Raw genomic sequence first — 8852 nt, 5'->3', positions numbered from 1 at the left:
GTTTTCACCTACCCCCGATCTCCGCCCACTGCTCTGTACGAAGTTGTGATTATTTGGAAAAGTAAGACTCAGAGTCGTACACATAGGGGTCAAAAATGTTCACCAAAACTAGAAACACACCACTGCTTTCCACTTCAATATCACGCTCACTCGCTGTTTTATTCTCTGAGCAAACAGGAAGTGTGCCTTAGCATGCTAATGTTTGTTAGCTTCGCTGTGATGGCAAAACTCGCTGTAGGTTCAGAGACTCGTGCTTTTAAACTCATCGTGGTGAATATTTAGGATGCTCGGAGTGCTTTGGGTAAGTGGGAGATACATGTGGACTGTTGTAAAGAGTTTAAAATGAACTACTTCTGTTTTTCACGTTTTAAAACAGTAGAAATCAAGTACAGCCTTTAATATTCTCGTGTCCGCTCAACCACTCAGCCGCCTTGATCACGTGAACATGCCACCTACCGTAATATGTACAATCACAAAACAAACAAAGAACACCTACAAAGATGAGTACAAACACCTCCGTACCACCCACGCCCCCCTGCCCTAACCCTCCCCCCAGGTGCAGCTGTGAGTGCGAGTGCCTTTAATCGCCGCCTGAATCTCCCTCGCGTCTTTGCATTCGCAGTAATAGCACGGCATTAGCCTCAGACAGCCGGTAGTTAGAGGACAAGCGCTTCCTGCTCGGGGCCGATGGTCGAGGACAGAGGCGATGATGGCGGGGCTATGGGTATGTTTATGTAAAATAAACAGCTCAGAGAGGGGCGGGGCCAGGGGGCGGCGGCTGTGAGGCTACAAAAGGCTTCTTCGACGAGGAAACACACAAGTCAGAGTGATGCCATGTAGACAGATCAGAACTTATACACTTTAAAACTACTATGAAAGAGTAAATAGTACACAGTGTAAATGACATAAATGCTGACCAGTCATATCTACGTTAAGGCTATGGTAAAACATCTCTCGTTGCTCTGGTACAGCAACATGTTGTGGAAGACTGAAAGCTTTCATGACTTGACTTAATATGAGTCCGTGTTCGTTAAGTGTCATGTTATTCCGCTGTAGTTGTAACGTTGTAATGTTCTGGTGTGATTTACCGTCACACTCTGGGACCCGCGCTCCTGTTCTCTGATTAAAGTGCTGTTCATGAAGTGCCTGCTGAGCCCAGACTTCACACAGAGGAGACTATTACTGCCACCACCACGTCCAAATATCATCTTTAAGTAGATATTTGGATTATGAGGTCTGAAATAGATTATTGGACTGATTTCAAAAATACTTCAGACTGGTTAAAGAAATAAAATGAAATAAATAAATTCAAGCTAAACAACATTTCGGTCAAGAAGAATTTTATATATATTATGTAAACGTATTAAGTGCAATGTTTTTATAGTAATAGTGTAGTGTAGTGTAGTGTAGTGTAGTGTAGTGTAGTGTAGTGTAGTGTAGTGTAGTGTAGTATAGTATAGTATAGTATAGTATAGTATAGTATAGTAATAGTATAGTATAGTATAGTAATCAAAGCGGTTCATTGGTTCAGTGCAATTCCCACGCGTCATTGATAATCAATTTGGCAATAAAAATCAAAATAAACGCCCGGAACGCACTATAGAAAACAACATACTCTTGAAAATCCCTGGCAAAGCATCTCCATGGGAACAAGGAGGGGACGGAAAAAACCCCGACTACAATTAATAAATAATCTAGAGACGCACAAAGTAAATTAATCACAGCCACTCGAATGAATATGCAGTTTGTTTGCCGCGCGCTGAGGTTCGGGATCTGAATCCTGGCTGCTCCTCATTTCCGCCCGATGACATTTTTATTAAAAGATAAATTGTTGTCCACGTGAAGGAGCGGAACACTCCTTTGCTTCAGCTGTTGCTTAATTGCATGAGGGATTTGCCCGTACTCTCCCGTCCAATTTGTTTGCCGTGCGTTTCGCGGCCCAAGCATTCTTCTGATCTGCACACAAGGCAAGTATCGCGGCGCAGGTTTCCCCTCCAAGACCGCGCGTTCGCCGGGATTAATGCCTCACTCAAACGCGACTCCTCTGGATTCAATTAAGCCCGTGTTGCTCTATGTCCTGGAGCGTGCCTCGGGACGTGTGCGGCGCCGTTGCTACGCCTTTTTCCGCCCGCTCGACAGACAGAACGAGGACAGAGTCGAATTTTCACACGGTAAAACTAACTAAACGCGATTTCGCATTAATTGAATGTTTAGTTTGGGTCGCGAGATGATTAAAAGCGAACAGGCGTGTCGTCAATGTGTGTTTTGGAGTTTTGCATGGCCGATGAAGGATTCAGACTGTGATTATTGTTCAAAGTCGACGCCGCGTGCTGGTTTAAATGCAGCAGAGTGCCTGAGAGGACGGCAATCTTGCCTCGCACCGAGAAAGCCCGAAAGTGTGTTCTTTCTGTGTGTGTCTCCCCATGTCCGGATGGGTTTCTGGGTACGTTCTTTGGTTTCCCTCATCAAACTAAAAGGTCAGTGCTTCAGCTGGTGTTCCACACAATTGCCCTTGCTCGAAATCAAATGCAAAAGGACAAGTGTAAACCTTGACTGACCGTAGTGCCAACAGTGCTCTTCTTTTCTCGTGCCGATACTTCGACATCGTGACAAACCAAACAAACAATATTTTTTGACATCTTACATCTTGGGGCATCACTTAAAATACTCTCCTCGCTCCTTCAGACAGACCAGGGCAGTGTTTACTCAGACTTTGACGTGGTTTTTGGTGCCATTGAAGGGATCAGCACCATTCGCAGTCCGAGCTCTATTCTCTGACATCGTCCCGGGCCTTTGAACGCTGAAGCCCCTCGTCTCTGTTTACTGTCCCGTTTCCATATCTCAAAGGACTTCCTAATCTTGTGTTCGAAACATGTCAAGGTATGAGTGAACACAGCACTGGTCTGTTTGAGAGAATATTTACTTGATAAGATAGAGAGTCAGACGGAATCTAGCAAAGTGCTTTTTCCATGGATTTTCTAGAACTGTAGCTCAAAATCCCCTAAAACCAATTTTACCACTACACACTGATCATTTGGGTAGATAATGCACGGTTCTTTAGGGGTTTACATTTGTCGTTGGTTTACACTGGCGACAAGAACCAACATGGCGGTCGGTTTTCATCACATTTCAAGCGTCACATTGACCTGAAAATGACAGCCATCAGAAAGCAGTTCGGTTTGACATAACACTTTTTATTAATTACATCGTATCACGACAGACTGGTCCACGTTCAAATAAATAAAATCCAAAACAATCGTCCCACCAGACAGGCTCATAGTACCATGTTCACCAGAGACCCTGGGCGTTAGCTTGTAGCGCTAACACAAGCTGCTTCTTATAGCGTTGCATGTCTATCAGCGGTTGGTGAGTGTGCTTTTGATATATTCTAACTGTACAGTTGAAAACAAGATTGCTTATTTGACATTTTCGATGCAAGTTTATATGTGGAGTTAGATCGATGTCAAAAGGAGAAGAAAGAAAAACATATTTAGTTTGGTCTGCACTGCATTTCAAATGAACAGGCTACATTTGCACATCAGTGAGAGATATTTGAAAAAAAAAAAAAAAATCATTAAGAAAGAGGTTTACAAAGAAAGTGAACCGTGTTCCTGGCGTCAGACCGTTTGGAACTACTAAGGTGACGTAAACAATACTAGTCAAAAAGAATAGCTAGCTTAAGCTTAAGCTAGCGGTAAACAGGTAAATCCAGTGTCCCCTGTACTTTATACACTACAGTCCATGCAGTTCAAACCCTCTTTAGCCTGGCGTCCGCTGCACGATTTGTTGCGTCTTCAAAAAAACGTCGTGGATGTCTACGACGACTCGAGATCTTTCGTGCGCGGACGGCCCAAAAATCGCGCAGCGGACGCCGGGCTTCGAGACGCGTGTTCGAGCTGTATTCCATCACCTACGGACTTACAGAAAACCACCGCATACGTCACATTTTCATTCATTTTTCACAGTGGTACGTTACGTTTTCGGATGAATCGCGTCGGGTTAATGTGACACTACGCATCGATCATAACGTTAAGATGACTTCCTCGTCCTGGTTTACGACAAAATACTTCTGCAATTGCTTTGAGGAAAACTAGCGCAACAGGCTCAACATTTCCATTGTGTTTTGACTGGTTGAAGAACATGGATTCATTATAATACGCAGCATAACTTTGCAGCGATACAATCTATTTTTGGACTTGGCGGCAGGGGCCAATCGATATAACTCATCTCCAGATCGGACGGACGACGGAAAACATTTATCGCTAAGGTACCGCCGCCGATGTTGGATCTGGGTCCGGGGACTGATTTTTAAAGGCGTAAATAAAACGACTTGAGCGAATGCCATAAATCTCAGCTGCCACGACGCTCGCTTCGGTCGTGAGATCATTTATCAGTGATCGGCGGCAGCGACAACAAATCGATCCCGCGTCGCATCCAGCCGCGTTCGAGAGAGGATTTTAGCGCGAGCCTTTTTCCGATGGCGGCGCCTTTTCCTCCCGGACGCTCCGCCTTTTCCCCCCGGACGCTCCGCCTTTTCCCCCCGGACGCTCCGCCTTTTTCCCCCGGACACTCCGCCATTTCCCCCCCGGACGCTCCGCCTTTTTCCCCCCACGCTCCGCCTTTTTCCCCCGGACTCTCCGCCTTTTCCCCCCGGACGCTCCGCCTTTTCCCCCCGGACTCTCCGCCATTGTCAGCGGGAGTTTCCGATCAGGCCCATCGTCGGGGCAGTTTCAGCTCACAGTTCTGCCTCGGTTCGTACGCTAATACGCTTTAATAATACAACACGTTTTTGTTGCTAAGCTGCAGCTTTTTGTTTTCCGTGCGAATTCGCCCGATGATTATAAATCGCTCATAAACCAGGACCGTGCATCTGCGTCTTGTTGACCAACGATAATTGTCTCGGGTAAAAAATGCCGACCATTTCAAGACGAAGTCAAAGGGTTCAAAAGTTCAGTTCATTTCGTCCGCACAGACTTCATTCCACGACTTCGCTCTAAATCGTCTACATTGTAAACTACAGGCGCGTTAAATCAACTCGTGTTCTGAAGTCCGACGTACAAATGAGCGTAAACCACTAAAAAAGAATAAAACGTAGCACAGAGTCCCGTCTTTCCACCGCCTGGCTTCACCGGCGAAGACGAAACCCGCACGGTGTGACCCAGTTACTGACTCAGTGTCGGACACAGTTGTTATAGCGACGCTTCGTTCTCTCTGCAGCGTATTCACATTTTTGTACACGTATTTTTGATCATTCCACTTGCGTTTTTTGTTTTGGAAAAGAAAAGAAAAAGAAGTACACTGCAAAAAATAGGAGTTGAAATGACCTGAATTCAAAATATGAATCTTGTTTTGAGCAGTTTTGACCAGATTTATTCATCGTTAGTTTGTCTGCGTTTATTTTGATGTTTTGTGGTATTTGTGTCTCATTTCAATAAAGACAAAAAATGCACATATTTATTTGAAGTAGATCAAATTGAAACACAAATATTATGCTTTGGATTGATATGAGATGAAGGAGAAGAAGACAAAGGAGAAGAAGAAGAGGGAAAAGACAAAGGAGAAGAAGAAGAAGATGAAGACGAAGAATAAGAATAAGACAAAGAAGAAGGTGAAAAAGAAGACAAAGAAGAAGAAGAGGAAGGAGAAGAAGAAGGAGGAGAAGACGGAGAAGGAAAAGAAGAAGACGAAGAATAAGACAAAGAAGAAGGTGAAAAAGAAGAAGAGGAAGGAGAAGAAGAAGGAGAAGAAGACAAAGGAGAAGAAGATGAAGACAAAGAGGAGGAAGAAGAAGAGTGTAAAGCGCTAAAAACAAACTAAAAAACTAAAGTAAAATGAAATAGTCAATAATAGTTCAAACTTCTCAAACTTCTCGTCATATTCAGAATTCAGACCTCATTTCAACTGGAGTACTCTTCACTTTTTTGCTGTGCAGCTGTCGTAGCACTTCTCTAGACAAAGGTTTAAGACTATCACACACACAGTAGGCAGCATAGAAGAGCGAAGTGCGCACCCGTTGCTATGTTACAGTAGGTCACTTAAGAACGCAAACGTCTGTGATTGTCACACTCTCCACAAAACGGCGCTTGGTTCTCTCTTTTCCACCAAAAAAGATTCATTCAAAGAGACTTTATTCACACAAGGAACTAACAGGATTTTTTTGGTTTCAACTACAACTTTGTGGCTATTATTTTTGCTTATTTTTCTGCTACATATTACGTTTTCCAGGGACGTTTTGTCGTGTCGTGTTCAGGAATTAGCCAGACAAGCCATATTCAAGATTCAACCCTTAAAGTAGCAGTGAGATTACATTCGAGTCAATCCATAAATGCAGATATAGTTTGGTGTTGCTTGGTTTGAATGTGGCTTGTGACTTTGCTACGAATGGTATGAATACGTCTTTTTTTAACTGTATTTTCCGTCTGATTTCTACAATAATAAACAATAAATAGATAAAGAAAATCAGACGCGGAAAGACAACATACGGCCTTCCAGAGTTACTTTTGGAGGCAGTACCACGTCCGTACGCACTTGAACAATGAAAATAAATATGTACAATCTAAGGGTTCCTTGGTAGGATTTTCCGAATTTTCGGTATGAATACGTTTTTTTTTTAAACTGTATTTTCCGTCTGATTTCTACAATAATAAACAATAAGTAGATAAAAAGCGTAAAGAAAATCAGACGCGGAAAGACAAAATACGGCCATGCAAAGTTACTTTTGGAGGCAGTATCATGTCTGTACGCACTTGAACAATGAAAATAAATACGTAGAATCTTAGGGTTCCGTGGTAGGATTTTCCGAATTTTCCGTATGAATAAGTATTTTTTTAAACTGTAGTTTCCATCTGATTTCTACAATAATAAACAATAAGTAGATAAAAAGCGTAAAGAAAATCAGACGTGGAAAGACAACATACGGCCTTCCAGAGTTACTTTTGGAGGCAGTATCACGTCCGTACGCACTTGAAAAATGAAAATAAATACGTACAATCTTAGGGTTCCTTGGTACGATTTTCCGAATTTGAAAAATGTCTGTGTTTTGCTGGTGGAAAAGAGGTGTCCATGCCTTTACAATGACTGCTGCCCGTCTGCGCACAGTTCATATTTCGTTACAAAAAACACGTGGATAAACGGGTCGGGACACAGTGCATCCAGCTGAAGTTCGGACGGAGGCGTTCACAGTTTGCTGCAGATCAGACTCTCGTATTGCACAGGTTTAAATATATATGTGTCCGGTGTTCCGCTGCGTCGGTGCGAGAAGAACGTTTGCTCGAACCCTGTCATCGTGCTCAATACGGAGTCAAAAGCTTGAAAAATTTGAAAAAAAATCATATCAGCGACAGATCGGTAGCAAAATATTCAATACAATTTCTATGTAATTTTAGAAGCATATTTGAAAATGCACTGCAAACTTAAAAATCTAGAATAGTTAAAATGACACAAAAATTCTGAATTTTGATTTTAAATTGTGGACGTTTTTTTTTTTATTCACCTGTACACAGTATATATATAAATACCTTTACATAATTGTATCAAATTTTAGATATATACCAAGTACTTTTTGTGTTCCTAATTTCAATGATAAATAAATAGATAAACAGAATAAAAAATAAATAAAAATGAAAATAAATAAATAATAATAATAATAATAATCTGGTGCAGCAATCAAAGTGAAAAAATAAATAAATAAGTGAGCTTTAGATATATACCAAGTACTTTTTTGTTCCTAAATTTAATGACAGGTTAAAAAAATAAAAAGAAACATTTTTTTTTTTTTAAGAATTAATAATAATAATAATAATAATAATAATAATAATAATAATAATGATGATAATAATGATAATCTGGTAGAGCAATCAAAGTGAAAAAATGAATAAATAAGTGAGCTTTTCCTGAATTCTGACATACATTTTAACTAATCCAAATGTTTGAAAAATTTGCAGTGCCGTTCTCATATGCAAACGTTGAAGATTTCCCATTGGGTTTTCTCCTCGACTCTCGTATTGTAATTTGCGTTCGATGACAGGCTCAGGAGAAACACGGACCACAATCCCGCCCGAGCGCAGCGCATCTCACACATTCACCACACGAGGCGCTAAAGCGGCGAGTTCCCCGGCTCCGGACGGCCGCAAAAGGCAACCGTAGTCAGTATAGAAAGAAATGTACAAAAGCCTCTTCAGATATAAGAAATCAACCCATAAAATACACATTAACACCAATATACCATCAAGTGCTGTTGTTGAAAAAAAAAATGAATAGAATAAAAAAGAAATTCCAGCTCTTCACATAATGCACATCCAAAGAAATGAGAGGAATATGACCGGGTAAAATGCATGATGGGTATTATGTACAGAAAAGTGTGAAGCCGCTAAGTGTTTCTCAATAATGGGCCCGGTTTTATTATTATTATTTTATTGGTGGACTGCCAGTAAGGACGTGATGCGGTTAGAGCAGCTATAGGAACGCCAGCGGGAGGAGGGGGGCGTCGTCCAGCGCCAGGGGAGGAGGGGGGCGTCGTCCAGCGCCAGCGGGAGGAGGGGGGCGTCGTCCAGCGCCCCGTGCGTCCGAGGGTCAGTGTAAATCTATATATATTTATATATACGCTGCGGAAACGAAGTATCCCAGTACGTCTACGGTTACGAGCTGTTTCGACCTGTTCAGACACATTTAAATACAGACTGATGATGAAATGTTGACTAAGTGTAATGAGCGTTCTTTCTCTATTCGCTTATTTCCAATTGATCCGATGCTTTTCTTTATTGTTGAGTTCTGTCTACACAAAGAACAATTGATAAAAACATCCTCTTGAACGTAGAGATTCATAATTCAAACTATTTCGCACTGGTTTCAGC

This window comes from Eucyclogobius newberryi, unplaced genomic scaffold (assembly GCF_026437365.1).
Source record: "Eucyclogobius newberryi isolate DKJ021-1_F unplaced genomic scaffold, fEucNew1.0.hap1 SCAF_6, whole genome shotgun sequence".
Taxonomy (NCBI): domain Eukaryota; kingdom Metazoa; phylum Chordata; class Actinopteri; order Gobiiformes; family Gobiidae; genus Eucyclogobius; species Eucyclogobius newberryi.
The sequence above is the reverse complement of the archived record's forward strand: the minus strand, read 5'-3'. Positions refer to the sequence as shown.